This window comes from Salmo salar, chromosome ssa10, assembly GCF_905237065.1.
Source record: "Salmo salar chromosome ssa10, Ssal_v3.1, whole genome shotgun sequence".
NCBI lineage: Eukaryota > Metazoa > Chordata > Actinopteri > Salmoniformes > Salmonidae > Salmo > Salmo salar.
Window position 1 is genome coordinate 88,556,198 of NC_059451.1, and position 18,557 is coordinate 88,574,754.

Sequence of the window (18,557 nt, forward strand, 5' to 3'; positions counted from 1 at the left end):
ATATTACGATTATTTATGTTGTCGACAGGTGTCCCGCTGACGGGACGCCTATCCCTAATTAAACACTCCTCATTAGAAATTCTTACATCCACAGTTAACAGGAGTGGAATTTGTTATCAGCCTCTTAGGAGAAAGGAAAGTAGTTTGATGAGCAGTCTGATGCTCTGCATCTTTTCAATTGAGGGCGAAATTAACAGCTTGACTAAATGCAGTCTAATAAGGAGAAGTTCCATTCCTCGGCTATACCAGCTGCTTCTACACCATCTGTCCCCTTCTGGAACTACATGAAAACTGGAGCCCTCCTGTGTGCCTCAATAGAATCTCAAATAAACAGTGGAACCACAATAAACAATATCCACAACATTTATAACAATAAGCCACCCAATACAGGGAAGGTGAGGAAACGTTTAGGAGCACACACACGCAAAGGTCAGGGATATTCTCTGCTTAATTTGTACCTTTTAGAAGTGGAGAAGTGGAGGGTGGGGAAGTGGACCTCTCTCTTCAGGCCCACTGTGTCCTGCTGAGGATGGTCTGCGTAGCGCACTTCCAGAACCTCCTCAGCCACTCACCTGGTGGTACGAGGGGTCAAAGAGCACCCACAGCTCTGTCTGCACTCCTACAGTCAGCACCCGGGTCTACAGACACATAGACATGGGGATATGGTACCCGCAACTCAATACTAAGCATGAATAGTCACCTACAAATGTTACATAGTTAGATTATATTAAGTCTGAACCGAGGCTATTATCCCTGTAATGTATTGTACAAATACTAGTTGTTCGAGGATAGGCAGTTTGTGTGTTAGATTCATACATCTAACACACAAACACATTTGAAAAGATAAGACTGATTGTGAAGATGAAGTAAGTTAGAGTAACTACTGGTATTCAATACTGTAAACTCTAGAGACTGGGAGCATGTCAATTGATTATAATGCCCATATAAAAGCTGCCCTGTCGTCCTCAAATAACTCCTTAAAGGTTAAGCAAAGCATAAAAGACCCAATCTATAATCTCCATCTATCCCTCTCTTGTGTGGGCAGCACAATTTACTGCAGGCCTTATAGATGGGCAATTCATTCTCAGCCTCTCTCCCTCTACTCAACTCTACTGCATTTCTTATCCCTTTCTTTCTTGCTGTCTTTCCTTACCCCTTCCTCTCTCTCTCTCTCTCCCTCTCTCTATCTCTCTCTCCCTCTCTCTCTCTCCCTCTCCCTCCCTCCCTCCCTCCCTCCCTCCCTCCCTCCCTCCCCCCTCCCTCCTCCCTCCCTCCCTCCCTCCCTCCCCCCTCCCCCTCCCTCCCTCCCTATCCCCTTTCCCTCTCCCCATCCCCTTTCCCTCTCTCTAATTGCTTTATCCCGGAGAGTTCCTCTGCACAAGCAGCCTGTAAATCAAGAGGAAAGACTGTCAACACATAGATGAATGGGACAGAGTCAGATAAAAGAATGCCACTGAGAAATTATAATTTTCAGTCCTAAGAAGCTGATCAGCAACAGGACCTGAAAGCAGCTGCCAGGAGATGTGAGATGTGTGTAAAAATATGCACAGGTTCAGCATGAAAGGGGCGATAATACAAATATTGAGCTAGAGTTTGTGCTTGTGATAATGAAAGTGAAATAGGGGGGACAGAAAATCATTATGATGATAGTGGTGACTCCTCATTCTTCCTCTCATTCAGAATTAAATCATTCAGATGATATGAGATAGAGAGTGCTTTTTGCTATCCCCACAAAATCCTTAAATAACTTACCCTAGTTTTTGTAACAATAGGCATAATGTGTATCAGGTTTAAGCTAGCAATATCAGGTTTTTTACATTGGATTCGTCCTCAAACCACCACATCCACCGATGTCACACTTTCACATCTATGGTGAAAGGTGACAAAACTAGAGCGGTGTTTGTCAGACCATGAGAAATGTCTGTAGTGTCCGAACGGTTTGACCTGCAAACTATTATGACCACTGTATGGAACAGGGACACTCTCACGACGGTCGTCGTTTGGTCTACAAACTAATGTGACCACTCTATGGAAAGGGGAGGTTCCCACGAACATTATGGTGTTCATTTTGCTTTATAGCTCCCATAAGTGTCACGGTACTCCTCTGAAGGTAACCAGTACCAGTAAAAATAAATGAATGGAAGTATGAAGGTAGTTTTGTGCCTACTATTATATTATAATAACATATTCCCTGAGCTTTCTTGTACCACCTAGATACAGGAAAAACACTTCAAAACCTTTCTTTTGTGACTGTATTTTTGCCATTTCTGAATGTGTTATTCAATGCATTTCTCTGGGCTATAGTAGTAAAGGCCAAATTACATTTTTGATACCTAAAAGTGTCCTAAAGTTCAAAATCAAATAGCTAAATGATCCATAGTATGACCAATTTAAAACAATTCCATAATTATGTCAACTTAGAATTTTGGACTTGAGCCAGAACCCCTCAAATCAACAACTTCCTCTCCTGTCCACTGGGCCCATGCATATATGTATTATTGGCAGTGGCGACCCGTCATTCAGGGCAGGTAGGGCAGAGCACCACCTGTTTTGAGCATCACACTTTTATTTTGGCATTGTCATTTTGCCATTAATACGTGTCACAATGTAAAAAATGTAAATGTCATTGAGTTAATAAAGCCGCATACAAACATGGTCTCTTTTATGCTTTCTTGAGTAAGGCAGCTCCAAAATGCAGGTGTTTCAGCCTAGCTCAGTGCTTTCTGTGGTGGTGGGGCTAGCCAGCAGAAAATACAGACCGTTGTGCCTGATTGGCCAGTTTTCTGTCATGATTGTCTCAGTTTTTTGTCACTCATGGGACAGTACGTCGTCCCTATTTCTGAGTTTAGAGCTCGAAAATATTAGCCCCTTGGGTTCTGCCATAGTTATATTAGAAGTGCCGATCCAAGAAGGCTCAAGGTCATTGGCCATAGAATGACATCAAATCACGTTATATCTACTGTACAGTAGCTTTGATTGGACTTATCATGTCAATATCTTACTTTCAAAGTCTTAGCAAGCAGTCATCATCAGTTGTCGACAATCTACTGACAAATACTTTTTAATCCTTGTCATATGAAGAGAAATTATAGATAAAACGTATCGGTGCTCATTGGCCGTTGTGCATAAAGATTACACAACAAGTTGGAATTCGCAAATTCAACAATGAGTCATTTGGAAGGAACCAGTGACTAACTGCAAGCGTTGCAAAGAAACCTCTAAAGTTAGCCTGCTGTTTAATGTGTTTTTCTTTTCAGAGTTCCCACCATAAGTCCAGAGAATGCCAGACTTTGATGACAAAGTTTGGTGACGAAATTTGCCCACAAAGGACTGCTGCGCCACCTTCACAAGGTGAGTCCAAAAATGTATTGTATGCTGCTGCATCAATGATGTAATATGCAAGGGAGAAATGTATATGGTAGCTAAGAAAGTAATACTAAGTGCATGTTGTGTAGTAAGCTGTTAGTAGCCCATGTGCCTCACCCTAATCATTTGTATTGTAAACACATTGTTCGTGGCCCGGTGTGTGCTTGTTTGGCTACTTTTTTGTACAGCTTTGACAGTGCTAATGATAGTATTGGTGGTGCTTGGCTTGCACGTGCAAATGAATAGAATTGTGTTATTTGACGTGTCAAATTCAAAGCTTGTCAAATAGTGTTATATGACATACCTTTTTTGACACACAAAGACCCACCTACTGTTTTAACTTGGTGGTGCACAAATAGCCTATAACCTGTTTTAGAGAAATGTAATCATTGAATATTGTAAGAGCTTTCATTGTCTGTTTAGATGCCCCATTTATTTATCCTAAGGTTCTAACTTGTACAGGGAGTACACTGTAAGAACGGCACATGTTCTGAATTCTGTCGCTGTACATTTCAAAAGTGCTGAACAAATAGTTCTATTGACTACGTCTGTCCTAGCTCGCTCATGAATGTCTTTTATCGAAATTACAGATTGCCTCTTATCTGCTTGTCGTCCCCTTATGCCATAGTTTGTACATCTCAATTGTCAGTAGAAACCACATTTGTTTAAGCAAGTCTGCCATATCAGCTATGTTTTCTTAAAAGGCAGTAAATGAGGCTGAATGAACTGTAACGCTGCCAGACAAGGCTCCGCTGACAGCCAGGTGTAGCAGTGGTAAGGTGTTGGGACTCTGCTGTTGGGACAGCTTTACCAGGCAGTGTAAGAGGATGGCCCTAAAAATTGTCAAAGACTCCAGCCGCCCTAGTCATAGACTGTTCTCTCTGCTACCACACGGCAAGCAATACCGGAGCGCCAAGTCTAGGTCCAAGAGGCTTCTAAACAGCTTCTACCCCCAAGCCATAAGATTCCTGAACACCTAATCAAATGGCTACCCAGACTATTTGCATTGCCCTCCCCCCCTCTTTTACACCGCTGCTACTCTCTGTTGTTATCATCTATGCATAGTCACTTTAATAATTCTACCCACATGTACATATTACCTCAACTAACCGGTGCCCCCGCACATTGACTCTATACCGGTAGCGCCCTGTATATAGTCTCGCTATTGTTATTTTACTGCTGCTCTTTAATTACTTTTTAGTTGTTTAGTCGTTTTAGTCACATAAAAAACTGCATTGTTGGTTATGGGCCTGTAAGTAAGGCCTACACCTGTTGTATTCGGCGCATGTGACTAAAACCATTTGATTTATGTAGGCGCTAACAGTTTGTAGGCACCGTTTGTCACCGTTGAAGTGCAATTAATGTATTGTTTAGTGTTGTGTAGCGGCTTTGCTGGCATGTGTAACCGATGTGAAATAGTTAGCGGGGTGCGCGCTAATAGCGTTTCAATCGGTGACATCACTCGCTCTGAGGCCTTGAAGTAGTTGTTCCCCTTGCTCTGCAAGGGCTGCGGCTTTTGTGGAGCGATGGGTAACGATGCTTCGTGGGAGGTAGTTGTTGATGTGTGCAGCGGGTCCCTGGTTCGAGCCCAGGTAGGGGTGAGGAGAGGGACGGAAGCTAAACTGTTACACATGCATCCCACATTTTTTTTGTTTGCCCCACCAAGATTTACATGCTAAAATCAACACTGATTATTGGTTACTAGAATCAGGGGCAAAGCTTTTGTGCTCTGCCAGAACCATTGCCATCTCCACATCATAAATCAGGAACAAACTGGTGCAGAAGTGTACAGTGTAATTTGCTTAGGAGGTAGGAGATAATCACTGAGATCCAGCTTCACAGAGCATGCAAAGCACTTCTGACACTGGAGCTGTAGAACATCGAAAAAACACAATGTCTCAACCCAGCCACTGATCTGCTGCACAATGAATGCCTTCAATGAACAAATGACTGATGTGAGGTCTCCTTTTTCAAACATTATGAAATGTGTGTCATTGGGCATGGATGGCTGCACCATGATTGTAGAAACTTATGAGATGAATTCCATGCACTTGCACCGAGGCTTGTTTCTGTTACGTAAGGTGTGAGCAGAGAGGCAGTAAGTTTTAGGCTTTGGGTGGTTGGTGTCGCATACTGTACCTTCTCTGCTAAGAAGCTGAGCTGCTGGGAGGAGATGTCCAAGACAGGTGATGAGCTCCTTCCCACTCTGGTGACCTTAGCATGGTGTGACACACCAGCCTCTCTCAGACCACCTGGGTTAGAAACACAGGTATTCAGTACACACATTCAGTTAGCTCAAGACAACATTTATACCGTTATATGCAATTCTGCACTGAAGCTCATATTTTGACCTTGTGTAGGTATAAATGTGACAGTTTCCTATAACTACCCAACAGAAATACAGCCCTGTCCTGCCCTGCCAAAGCTTTCCTGAAATACAGCCATGCTCTGCTTTGCTTGGGATTTCCTGAAATACAATCCTACAATTGCCATTCAAAGATATAGGGGATCAGCAGAGGCTGCAGTGGCATGGGCTTACCTCTGGTTCTCGCTTCTTTCCCTCTCCTGTTCACCATTCAATCAATAAGGACTCAAGGAGAAATGCCTCCAAGTAATACCCCAGAGAGGAAGTCAATACCCAGGCCTATGCAGCGTGACTATGGTCAGATGAAGGGGGCTTTAAACACCTTTATTTCTGTAGTATTCAACCTTGAGCCCCCTGTGTCATTATCTGAAATCCTAGCTAAGAGTGCACTTACTGTAATTCACATGTTTGTCCAAATGTTAACGAATGTCAATAACCAGCTGTGAATACTATTATTAAACACTGGTAATGGTACACTAAAATGAACTGGTTTGGCTGAACATAAAAACGAATCCATAAAGTTAGTCCAACGTGGTGAAACATACTAGATTCGTTTTGCAAATAAAATTGAATAATTTATTCAAAGTCCAACAACTGTGGGTGCTGACGAAGACCAATGCAGTCGGTGTCGACATTTTCCCCCCCGTAACACATAATAAATTATCCAATATGCACAGACTGTCATTGACGAACAAAGACTGTTAACACAGGCAGCCCAATTCTGATCTTTTTTTCACTATTTGGTCTTTAGACCAATCAGATCAGCTCAGAAAAATATTTGAAAAGATGTGATTGGTCAGAAGACCAATACGTGGAAGAAATATCAGAATTGGTCTGGCTGTGTAAAGGCAGCCATATCTGTTGCTTGAGGGAGTGTATCAAATCAAATGTTATTTGTCACATGCACCGAATACAACAGGTGTAGACCTTACCGTGAAATGCTTACTTACAAGCCCTTAACCAACAATTCCATTTTAAGAAAATAGAGTTAAGAAAATATTTACTAAAATAAAAAATAAATAAAAAAGTAACACAATAAAATAACAATAATGAGGCTACATTATGTATAGACTGGGAGTACCGGTACTGGTACCGAGTCAATGTGCGGGGGTACAGATTAGTCAAGGTAATTTCTACATGTTGGTAGGGGTAAAGTGACTATGCATAGATAATAAACAGCGAGTAGCAGTTTGTGTAAAAAGAAAGGGGGGGAGGGGGGTGTCAATGCAAATAGTCCGAGCGGCCATTTGATTAATTGTTCAGCAGTCTTATAGATTGGGGGTAGAAGCTGTTGAGGAGCCTTTTGGACCTAGACTTGGCGCTCCGGTACCGCTTGCCGTGCGTTAGCAGAGAGAACAGTCTATGACTGGAGTCTTTGACCATTTTTTTGGGCCGTCCTCTGACACCGCCTAGTATATAGGTCCTGGATGGCAGGAAGCTTGTCCTCAGTGATGTACTGGGCTGTACGCACTACCCTCTGTAGCGCCCTTACGGTCGGATGCCAAGCAGTTGTAACACCAGGCGGTGATGCAACTGGTCAGGATGCTCTCGATGGTGCAGCTGTCAAACTTTTTGAGGATCTGGGGACCCATGCCAAATCTTTTCAGTCTCTTGAGGGGGAAAAGGCATTGTCGTGCCCTCTTCCCAATTTTCTTGGTGTGTTTTGACCATGATAGTTTGTAACTTGAAACTCTCGATCAGCTCCACTACAGCCCCGTCGATGTGAATGGGGGTGTGTTCGGCCCTCCTTTTCCTGTAGTCCATGATCATCTTCGTTGTCTTGCTCACATTGAGGGAGAGTTTGTTTTCCTGGCACCACACTGCCAGGTCTCTGACCTCCTCCCTATAGGCTTTCATCGTTGTGTCGTCAGCAAACTTAATGATGGTGTTGGAGTCGTGCTTGGCCACGTATTAGTGGGTGAACAGGGAGTACAGGAGGGGACTAAGTACACACCCCTGAGGGGCCCCCGTGTCGAGGATCAGCGGGGCAGATCTGTTGCCTACCCTTACCACCTGGGGGTGCGGCCTGTCAGGAAGTTCAGGATCCAGTTGCAGAGGGAAGTGTTTAGTCCCATGGTCCTTAGCTTATTGATGAGCTTTGTGGGTACTATGGTGTTGAACACTGAGCTGTAGTCAATGAAAAGCATTCTCACATAGGTGTTCCTTTTGTTCAGGTGGGAAAGGGCAGTATGGAGTGCAATTGAGATTGCGTCATCTGTGGATCTGTTGGGACGTATGTGAATTGGAATGGGTCTAGAGTTTCTGGGGTGATGGTGTTGATGTGAGCCATAACCAGCCTTTCGAAGTGTGTTATGGGGCGTAGTCATTTAGGCAGGTTACCTTCGCTTTCTTGGGTACAGGGACTATGGTGGTCTGCTTGAAATATGTAGGTATTACAGACTTTGTCAGGAAGAGGTTGAAAATGTCAGTGAAGACACTTGACAGTTGGTCCGCGCATGCTCTAAGTACACGTCCTGGTAATCCGTCTGGCCCCGCAGCCTTGTGAGTGTTAACCTGTTTAAAAGGTCTTGCTTACATTGGCTATGGAGAGCATGATAACCGAGTCGTCCGGAACAGCTGGTGCTCTCATGTTTCTGTGTTTCTAGATCTCAATGTACTATCTTACTATCAAGTTGTGTCTGACAGAGGAGTGTTTGCCACCGTTGTCACATGTTCCCACCTTGGAAGAGTCCGAGGAGCCCTCCAGCAACATGTCAGCAGTGTGTCCCGTGCCGAACGCATGGGATGCAGGCTGAAGACTGGCCCATCTACAGCTGGGTGAACCAGGGAGCTGCGACCCTTTTCCTCCCTGGTTGTATTGGTGGGCGGGGGGGCCTCTACAGAGGAACTGGAGGTACCCCTCTGTGTTCCAGTATAGCTGGTGGGAGGGCTGACGTCAGTTGGTCACTCTAAAACAGTACTGATATGGACCAGAGCTGGGGAGCAGAGGACAGAAAAGAAGCTTTCAGGGAAATAATTGAATGACTGGTGGATTTGAATGGGATTTGAATGACTGATTTGATTGAATATGTAAAGTATGCACATATGTACACACTCCCTGCCTGTACCTGAAATGTGCCCCCAGGTCCAGACTGGGGACAAAAGGACGGTTGGTGACAATGGTAGTGCCCTTGCCATTGGCAGAGAGAAGGATGGTGTGTTTCATTATCCTGGATGGACAGGTGCAGCTTGTCCTGGAAGTGCACCCTCAACAACCATTTTGAGTATTATTTGACCCTGCTGGTTATCTAACGTTTAAAAATCTTGAAGAACAATCTGGCCTTAAATGCCCATATACTCTTAAAATCTCCACCAGGCACAGAGAAAAAGAGGACTGGCCACCCCTCAGAGCCTGGTTCCTCTCTAGGTTTCTTTCTGGGTTCCTGCCTTTCTAGGGAGTCTTTCCTAGCCACCGTGCTTCTACATCTGCATTGCTTGCTATTTTGGGTTTTAGGCTGGGTTTCTGTATAGCTCTTTGTGACATCTGCTGATGCAAAAAGGGCTTTATAAATGCATTTGATTGATTGTCATCTAGGTGAGCCACCAGCCTCAGCTCCAGCTTCCCCTGGGGTGGAACCTCTCCCTCACTGGGCTCCACCCGCCGCCTGCTGCGAACCTGGAAAAAAACAGTGGCCTTCTGTTACATAGGTTTTTACATCTGATGTAGTAAACGACATAGAATCACTATGTAATAGGTGTAGTACTGCCAGTTTAACCATACTTTATAATGCCGTAAGCCAAAACACATAATACAATTTAGCAGACGCTCTTATCCAGAGTGACTTAGTAGTGAGTGCATACATGTTCATACTTTTTTTGTACTGGCTCCCAGTGTGAATCGAACAGACAACCCTGGCATTGCAAGTGCCAAGCTCTTCAAACTGAGCCACATGGGACCAAATTCAATATACCTGTATAATGTATGATAGATTCATTGAGGCGCTTTGTAAGAGTATGTCTGTGATGTTCATTAAACATTCTCAGGTTAGTCAAACATCCAGGAGGTTAGCCAAAGGCAACAACAGGCAGTGAACCCTTTTATGTTTGGGCCCATAGAGATCATATATTCTATAAAATTCTGTGTTTGGGCCATTCTTACAGAGGGTCTGAGTGCTTTCGATTAACCAAGAAATAAAATGAGGGCACCACACATGAAGCAATTTGACTCCTTAATCAGAACCTTATCTGTCTCTTGGACCAAGCACTGTTTTATAATGAGAGGTAATGTAGTGATAGCAGGTCCGGGCTCCCTCCAGTCTCTTCCCTACTAATACTGTCTTATCTGTGGGCCTTTTGGGAGCCTGGTGAAGGCAGAGGAAGGCTGCAGTGGGGCAGCTCACTACTCGTCTATCAGTTTTACAGAGAGTGTGAAGCTGCTAATTGAAGCAATCACAGACAGGCTAGGGTTTTATCAGATCCAGGGCCCAAAAGCTGTGTTGCTATAGATACCAGGATTGATACAGAGGATTCAGCCTGCTTTCGCCCTATTAGATGTACTGAACAATCTAATTCAGCTTGAAAACTGAATCTTCATCTAAAGAAAAAAAGCAGAATTCCCCATTCTATACTACACCATTCTAGATTGCTGATTGATTTAGATTCAACAAGGAAATAATCTAAAAAGGAAACAGACATTCATCTTCTCTACCACTACATCTTCAGCCTTGTTCACATCAGCAGATAAGACCAAAGTGCACCAGTTGCTCTCAATATATCTTAACTATTAGCTGAAAGAGGATTTAAAATCAATTTTCCATGCAGCAGCTTCCTGATTGATTTGTTGCACATAAAGTTTTAATAGAGATTTTCAGATTGAATCCAGCGCTGTGACACTGGAGTAGGCTCTCTGATTGATAATGCTTAATTTTTTCAAAGACATTAATGAGCTCCGTGTATGTAGGAGAAAGGTGATGGCAGAGAGGCACAGGCACTACACTTCTGTAACAAACTATCTAGTCTACAAGGGCAGAAAGGCTCACTTTTTTACAACTTCCTTGCGCTGACATTGGCTATGCAATGAGTTGGATTTAATTGGAGTTTCAGTGTGTGCTCGAGTGTGGAGGGGACCTTATTGAACAGAGCATGGTCTGCTGGCGACAGGAGATGCTCTTGATGTTACAAGCAGTCATGTAGAACCAACCGATCATGGATCATAGCTCCTGATTAATCACCATCAACAACATTATCACTAGCTGAACTTTATAGCTACTGGAAGTTACTGAGTCACGCAGACTTTTTTACTCTCCATAAATGCATAATCTGATTCTTTAGAGGGATTAATCATAGGCCCAAAGTCTGTTGCATATCGGTATCTTGTTCATTTGTACATTAACTTGAAGATATAAGTATATTCTGCTACCCTGTGAGACAGAAGCAAGGCAGATTTCTATGTCTAGTCAAAGGAAGATGTCTAGTCACATTTAATATATTCTAATATAGACTCTCTACAGTGTACTTCATTCTCACTTGTAGATCAAAGAGGGATGTCAGCTCATTACAGAGGGACTTGCAGAGAAAGGGGAGTAAACGGCAATTGAGGCATTCAGCCACCACACCTCACATAAAAGACACACGGTAACCATCCATGTGAGCGGTGTGTGACTTTGGGATTCATCTGAGAGTCATAGATCACTTTCTCAGGCTTTATGTGCCAGAGAGCTAGTGAGAGCTGAGCTGCTGGTCGATACATAGGTGATCATGGAGGGGTATGAAGAACAAGCCAGCTGAAATGTCAATAATCAGATCAGACTTGCATTACAGAGGTTTAATAAAATGTATTGCTTTGAACCATGGCATGTCAAGGAGGTTTAAAATGAAAACCACTGAAAAGCTAAGTAGCTAAGACCCCAAATAGTAGATTTGATAGGGCCATCATACAATATACTTTATTGTCCATTTACATGCAAACGCATTCTGTGACGTCAGCAAACAAATGCACAAACACAACACAATATATTACATGCAGTACGGAAAAATGCAAAGTTCGTACACACGTCAGAAATTTACATTTCCACATATTGAAAGTCTCTGCGGCCTACTGTCCAACTGTTCAACAGCCCGATGGCCAATGGAGTGAAACATGCTCTTATTTTTACTGAACAGTGCAACCCTTAATCTCCTTCCGGAGTGCAGCAGCTCAAAACATTGGGCAGGAATATACTAATGGCAAAATATAAATATAAAGCATGCTTTGTTTTTAAATCTTTTACATTCTTTTGCCATCAAGTTTTCACTGGCTCTTTGCCATGCTATTGAGCGACTCTGTCATTCTAGAAGAATGACCATCGATTGATGCTTGAAAATGCTTAGTAAAAATCCTGCCTTATCAACGCACAGCTCTTTAGCCTTAGAGGTGAAAAGAGTGTCAGAAGTATTTCCTCAGCACTGCACTTTAAAGATTTTAGCGCAATACAAGACACTGTGTGTGTGTGTGTGTGTGTGTGTGTGTGTGTGTGTGTGTGTGTGTGTGTGTGTGTGTGTGTGTGTGTGTGTGTGTGTGTGTGTGTGTGTGTGTGTGTGTGTGTGTGTGTATGTGTATGTGTACGTGCGTCTTTGCGTTTGTCTGTAGACTGCAGTACTTCAAGGTCCCAGCATAGCAGGGTACCAATGACAAGGTTGTTTTGCACCAAAGGGATTCAAGGCAGCGCTGGTTAATGAGAGAGGCATGAAACAGAAATAGAAACAGAGGGAAGAACACTATGCACAGTGCATGAATTAATATTATACATGCAGGTGCGTCTAATCCTGAATGCTGATTGGTTAAAAGCACATTCCAGCCGGTGTCTATTCCACAAGTTACCACTGGCTAAATCTATGACTTTAAAATATTTACTCTGTTCCATCTGACTGCCAATCAACTGTCTCATCAACCCAGCCAGGCAATTTATAAACTTGATCTCCACTATAAAAATCATCTAGACATTATCTCCCATTTCTTTTAGACTAACATTTAGTTTTCAACAGCAGAGATTTGAATAAACCTTGCTGTCTGTCTCTCCGACATTTACAACGTTGTTTCAATATTCAAATTCGATCTCCAGCTGTCCCATATTAATGAACGTGTCGGGGTTGGGAGTCGGGACGAGGCAGGCAGCATTTCTCAGCCAGTCGAAATCATGAATCAGCTGGCATCATTTTTATGGATATATACAAAGAATTGTCAATTGAAAAAAGGTAAAACAAAACAAAGCAGCTAGTTTGCAGTCTTTACAGCTTCAGTGTTTGAAGTGATTGTGCTAGCGGTGTTGTTGGCTAGCTCCTCTGAACAACAGTGACCTGACGAGAGCACATTTTCTATGTCAGGCGAAATCGTGCCTCATTAGCTCATTGTTATGGACGTATCCAAATAAATGTCACTAGAAAACAGCTTAAACAAATGCAAATGCAGCTACTGTTGTTATTCTTTTTGACATTTGACGTGACTGTAAGTTAGATGTAGTTGGATAGCTAGCAAGCAAGGAATAAGAACGTTGCCAGCCGGTATGGCAATGGAACCATTAGAATGAACGACTGGGTTGTGCCCATAGATACAGATCCAATAGAACAAATGACCAACCGGATTGGGTAGCAACCCTAGATTTGTGTCAGGACTATATATTGTGGAATGATGAAATAGTATGAATAAATTAATCAAAATAACGTTTTTTATGAAAATATGTAAATCATTATTTGAATATGTTGGTAACCCGTATAAAAGTGATAACGCCCTCAAAGCCGGTGTTTGGAGGATATATTTGCACGGTTTGCCGTGCTACAGTTACCCTAACCCTGATATTGGCACCCGTGCCAATATATCCTCCAAACACCAGCTTCTCGGATATTATCACTTAAACACAATGTACAGTATGTCTAATAGAACAAACTCACTTTTACTCTGTTAGTACACACTATCTAAAATACTGGAGGCTCGGGCAGAGTAAACAAAGCCCCATCTTTAGTGAAAATTATGCATAGTTAGATAATTGAAGATGAAATGATTATTGTTATGCTTCTAATTTGTGCCTATTGGGCAAGACTGAAAATGTAGGAGGACAGATGCAGCATGGTAATAAAGGAAGGGCCATGGAGCAAATATAAAGGTCTGATGAGCTGTTACTGGGGATTGGATTGCACTGGCAGCCTGATATCTAGAAAGCTAACAAAGCATTGAACAAATTAACTAATTAATTGCACACTCAATTAGGTTAGACATTAATCAGAGGCAGCATGTAGACAGAAAATGAACACGTAGGGAAACAGAGCTAAAGGTTGAAGAGATAGAGAATTTACCTTTGGAAGAAAGAGAGAGTTTGCCTCACCATTTGTGCCACAAAGCGGGCTGGTATCAGGGACTGGTTTGAGAGCTGCAATGTTCTGGAGACATCAGTCAGAACCGGTATGCTGCCAAAGTCCACCTCTGTGGTCATCACATGGACAACCGCACCCTCCCCAATGCAGGACAGGAGCAGATTCTATGGAATTAGAAGACTTTAGATGGACCAGGGGTATAAACGCAAGGCTACTCACACATACTGCTTGTAGCAGTGTCTGTCCTATATCTGAGAGATATAAGAAAGACCCATATTTAACAAACACAAAATCATCACTCAACTATTTCCATATATATACAGTACTTCAAAAAAAAATTCAACTGGTACCGGGCTACCTTCAGACGAGTCTGGTAAAACTTGTGGGCATCTCGCCTTTCCATAGAGGTGTCATATTAGTGTGCAACGGACGCGACAGACAGGAGTTGGAAGATCGGCGGTACCGACTTCAGACGAGTCCCGTAACGCTTGTGGGTTTCGTAGAGCAAAACAGAGAACACCATCATGTTCGTGAGAGTCATCCTTTCCATAGAGTGGTCATATTAGTTTGTTGGCCAAATCGTTCTGCCACTACAGACATTTTCGTGAGAAGAGAGATTTTTAGGATGTCTCATGTTCTGACAAACACCGCTGTAGCTCGGCCAGTCTGCAATTGGTAGATGTCATGGATTGAGATGCAGCCCATACAACAACAAAAAACAGATATCTCTATTTCAAACAGACATCTCTATTTCAAACAGATATCTCTATTTCAAACAGACTTCAGTATTTTAAACAGATGGATTTTGGTGGGGATTTTTGTATTATGCTAATTAGATTTCCTGGTGGGCGCAGACATCGACTCTAGGGGAACATCTGCTCTGAATGAGGTGCTTTAAAATGAGTGCCCTCTGACCATAAATCAGGACATTTACTGTAAGAGGTGTATTTTGACCCTGGGTGTAGATCTCTAACCTGGCATTGATGGGTAGGGCCAGCACCTCCTCTCCTACTCCTTGTGCATCCAACACTAGAGCCAGGCTGTAGCGCTGCACACTGTGGGAGCACAGGGTCACCTGCAGACAGAGGTACACATATATAGACAGACAAGCATAGCCATGGCATTGGCATCTCTGTGAAGTAGAAGTGCTCGTTTGGCAAATATATTCCCAGTTCACACTGATTCACAGACTTTTACCTAGTTATCAAATCACAACATTTCCCAATCATGCTTCCATTTTGGTTTCTTTACACTTCCTGTATTACATACAGAAGAAACTTACTACGCTACCTTCTAACACCTGTCAAGGCTGTCATCAGAGGAAGACACTACACTGAGAGTACACTGCATGTTCCAAGGTGTCTGTATCTGTGGAGATTTCTGCACCACCCATGAATAACTTCCAATACTGTGAAAGGTTAGCCAAAGCCCATTTCCTCTGCTAGGTGAGAGATTACCTCCCTCTAGCATATTTGACTCCCTCTGACCTCTTCTATATATTCTGCTCTTGTAAGAGAACTCATTAGAGCCCAGGAGTGCCGCTGTGCGGTCACTGGGCTGGAGAGCGAAGCAGAGTTTTCCAGACAGCCAAAGGAAGGCAGCAGACATGAGACACCCTATACAAAGGGTCCAAGACAGCTGCACAGATTCCCCTGATCTGCCCGCCGCAGCGCCTGACAGCTCTCAGTGATGGGAAAAGACCAAACAGTCTCCCATTGATAGGAAAAGACCAGCGTATGACAGATACACTCAGTAACCAGAGGCAGCCAGAGCAAGCTGATGTAATAATCTAAGCTCTGCAGAGCCACAGGGAGAAAGGCATCTTCCTAGGCATTTATCTGCAACAGATTCTTTCAATATTCAACTCCACTGCTGAATAAAATTAAGGTCTGGCCCCTTCAGTGCCAATCATTGATTGAAGCCGTTGTGATTAGAGGGAATTCATTTTATGATTAGTTTATTCAAAATCTCAAATGAAAAATCTACAACACACAATATAGCACTAAATTGGAAAACAAACGGACTCAGCATGATCCACCAGTCCACAATTAATAACAGAGTTAAATGATAATCTTCTACAATGAGCACATAAGCACTTTTTCATTGGAATAATGTTCACATACTGTATGTTTTCAGATAATACTTAATATCTATAACAAGTAGAAAATGGAGGTAACTTCCTGGTTATGCTCCCTGCTAATTTCGCACACCTGGATGTCAACAAGTCCCTGAGGGCACATGGTTCCTAAGGTGGATGTCAGGGTGAACACAGTGGGCCGGTTCTGTCAAACTGAGGTCTGAAACCTAGAGGTACTGGTGATGCTGGTAGGCCCACTGCCATCCCCTGGAACCCTCAGGTCAAAGGTCATAGCGACGTGTCGTTCAGACTGCAGGTCAGTGTGTGAGGGAAACCTGGAGGAGAAGAGGAATAAGGAATAAAACATAGAGGAAGCAATGTTACGGTTCTAAAGATTAGGGCAAAATAAAGTCCAAACAGTGTTAACTGACATACAGCTACAATGCCAGAGGGCATTTCATTCTAAAGAGGTTGATTTGTCTGTCTGCTTCAAAAAGGTCTGGTTTGTGTGAGGGAAATAAACAGTGAGATGAAAAAGGTGTCATAGCATACTTATTATCTGTCTGCAAGGAACTTTGCTGTTATTGATCACAAGAGAAATGTGCGTTCTACCCTAGTTGATTCCATGTTTAGTATTATTCCACAGTAAGCCATATACAAGTCATATAGGAGATAGATAAAGGCCTGCTCAAAATAATTCCACAGAAAATGTATCAACCTGGACAATTGTTGGGAGGGTTGAATATTTGTTCATTTTTTTTATTTCACCTTTATTTAACCAGTTAGGCTAGTTGAGAACAAGTTCTCATTTAAAACTGCGACCTGGCCAACAATAAAGCAAAGCAGTTCAACACATACAACAGCACAGAGTTACACATGGAATAAACAAGCATACAGTCAATAATACAGTAGAAAAAATCGATATACAGTATGTGCAAATGAGGTAAGATAAGAGAGGTAAGGCAATAAATAGGCCATGGTGGCAAAGTAACTACAATATACCAATTGATTGATGTGCAGAAGATGAATGTGCAAGTAGAGATACTGGGGTGCAAAGGAGCAAGATAAATAAATAAATACAGTATGGGGATGAGGTAGTTGGATGGGCTATATTACAGATGGGCTATGTACAGGTGCAGTGATCTGTGAGCTGCTCTGACAGCTGGTGCTTAAAGCTAGTGAGGGAGATATGAGTCTCCAGCTTCAGTGACTTTTGCAGTTCGTTCCGGTCAAGAGTTGAATAGTGTGTATTTTAAGAGCTCCAAAGGCAAAACTTTGCATTGAGGAATGGGAGAAAATGTGTGCAATAATTGTTGCAAGAAGCACACCAAAACTGTTTTTTAAGGGACTATTATTGCAAGACAATACACATAGCCCACAATATATAAATATCTATGTATTTCATTGACTTGTGGTAATGGTTGCTTATTTGCATCTGTCGCTCATTGATGTGTGTGTGCTTTATACTGTAAATAGTACTACAAAGCATTAAATCTGCCGCTAAGCCTAACACAAGCATCTAGCGACAAGTAACAGGCAGCATTGATGAGGATGAATGAAAAACTCACTGAAGGACACATCCTCAAAGTTGAGCTCTGAGACGTTGAAGTGAAATGTGGGGCCCATTATACAACCCCTACAATAAATAAAAGTGCCAGGAAATACAGAATACATCTGTGCTGACTAGCAAATGTGAAGGTCACTGGACAATGCATAATCATTAAAGGGCTGGGCAAGTATAAAACAGCTGAAGAAAAAAAAACAAGATCAGTCAATTTCTTGGATGACAGTGTGGAAGGGTAATTCTGTAATCCTTCCACTCAGCACTCCTCAACAGTAATACATCTTAATCAAGGAGAGATGCCAAGACTGGCAGGTGTGTTATGGAAACAAAGGGGTTTTCACCACTGTTCTGCTTTGTACAATTTAAACACAACCTTTAGGGAATAATTTACTCAAACCTAGAGTATAAAAATGTGTTCATCAAATGGGCAAGTCAGGGAGAGCAAGAATTCAGGAGATGAAGCATTCGGTTGATTAATGTAACTCATGTGTTTTCTACATTGCTACATTTACATTTTAGAAAAGTGTAGCTGCTGGTGTTTGGGGTGATAGATGTGTCTGGACATGCCCACCAATGTTTTATCTACCAAGGTGGGGATGTACTGTACCGACCCTAACAAGACAATGATGGAGAGGTATAGGATTGTGCTGAGATAGATGAGCGAGGTGATGGGGTGAGGGAGGGTTACCTGAACGTGAGGCTGATAGGCTGAGGGTATCCCCCACAATGAAGAGTAACTCCTCAGAGAAGTCCCCCAGGGTGCTGGAGGAGAAGCAGACCTCCAGAGCGTGGCAGGCCCCAGGGAGGGGTGCGTCACTTGAGTGGGTTGAGTCACTGACGTAATCATCCTGTCCGGGTTTGGCGCCCCCCTCGGGTTCGTGCTGTGGGGGAGATCTTTG

At 42.9% G+C, this 18,557-nt stretch overlaps 1 pseudogene; it reads right to left on the reverse strand.

The window, feature by feature from the left end:
- Positions 1–18,557, reverse strand: part of LOC106560942 (hydrocephalus-inducing protein-like) — a 63,723-nt pseudogene that overhangs the window by 34,957 nt on the left and 10,209 nt on the right.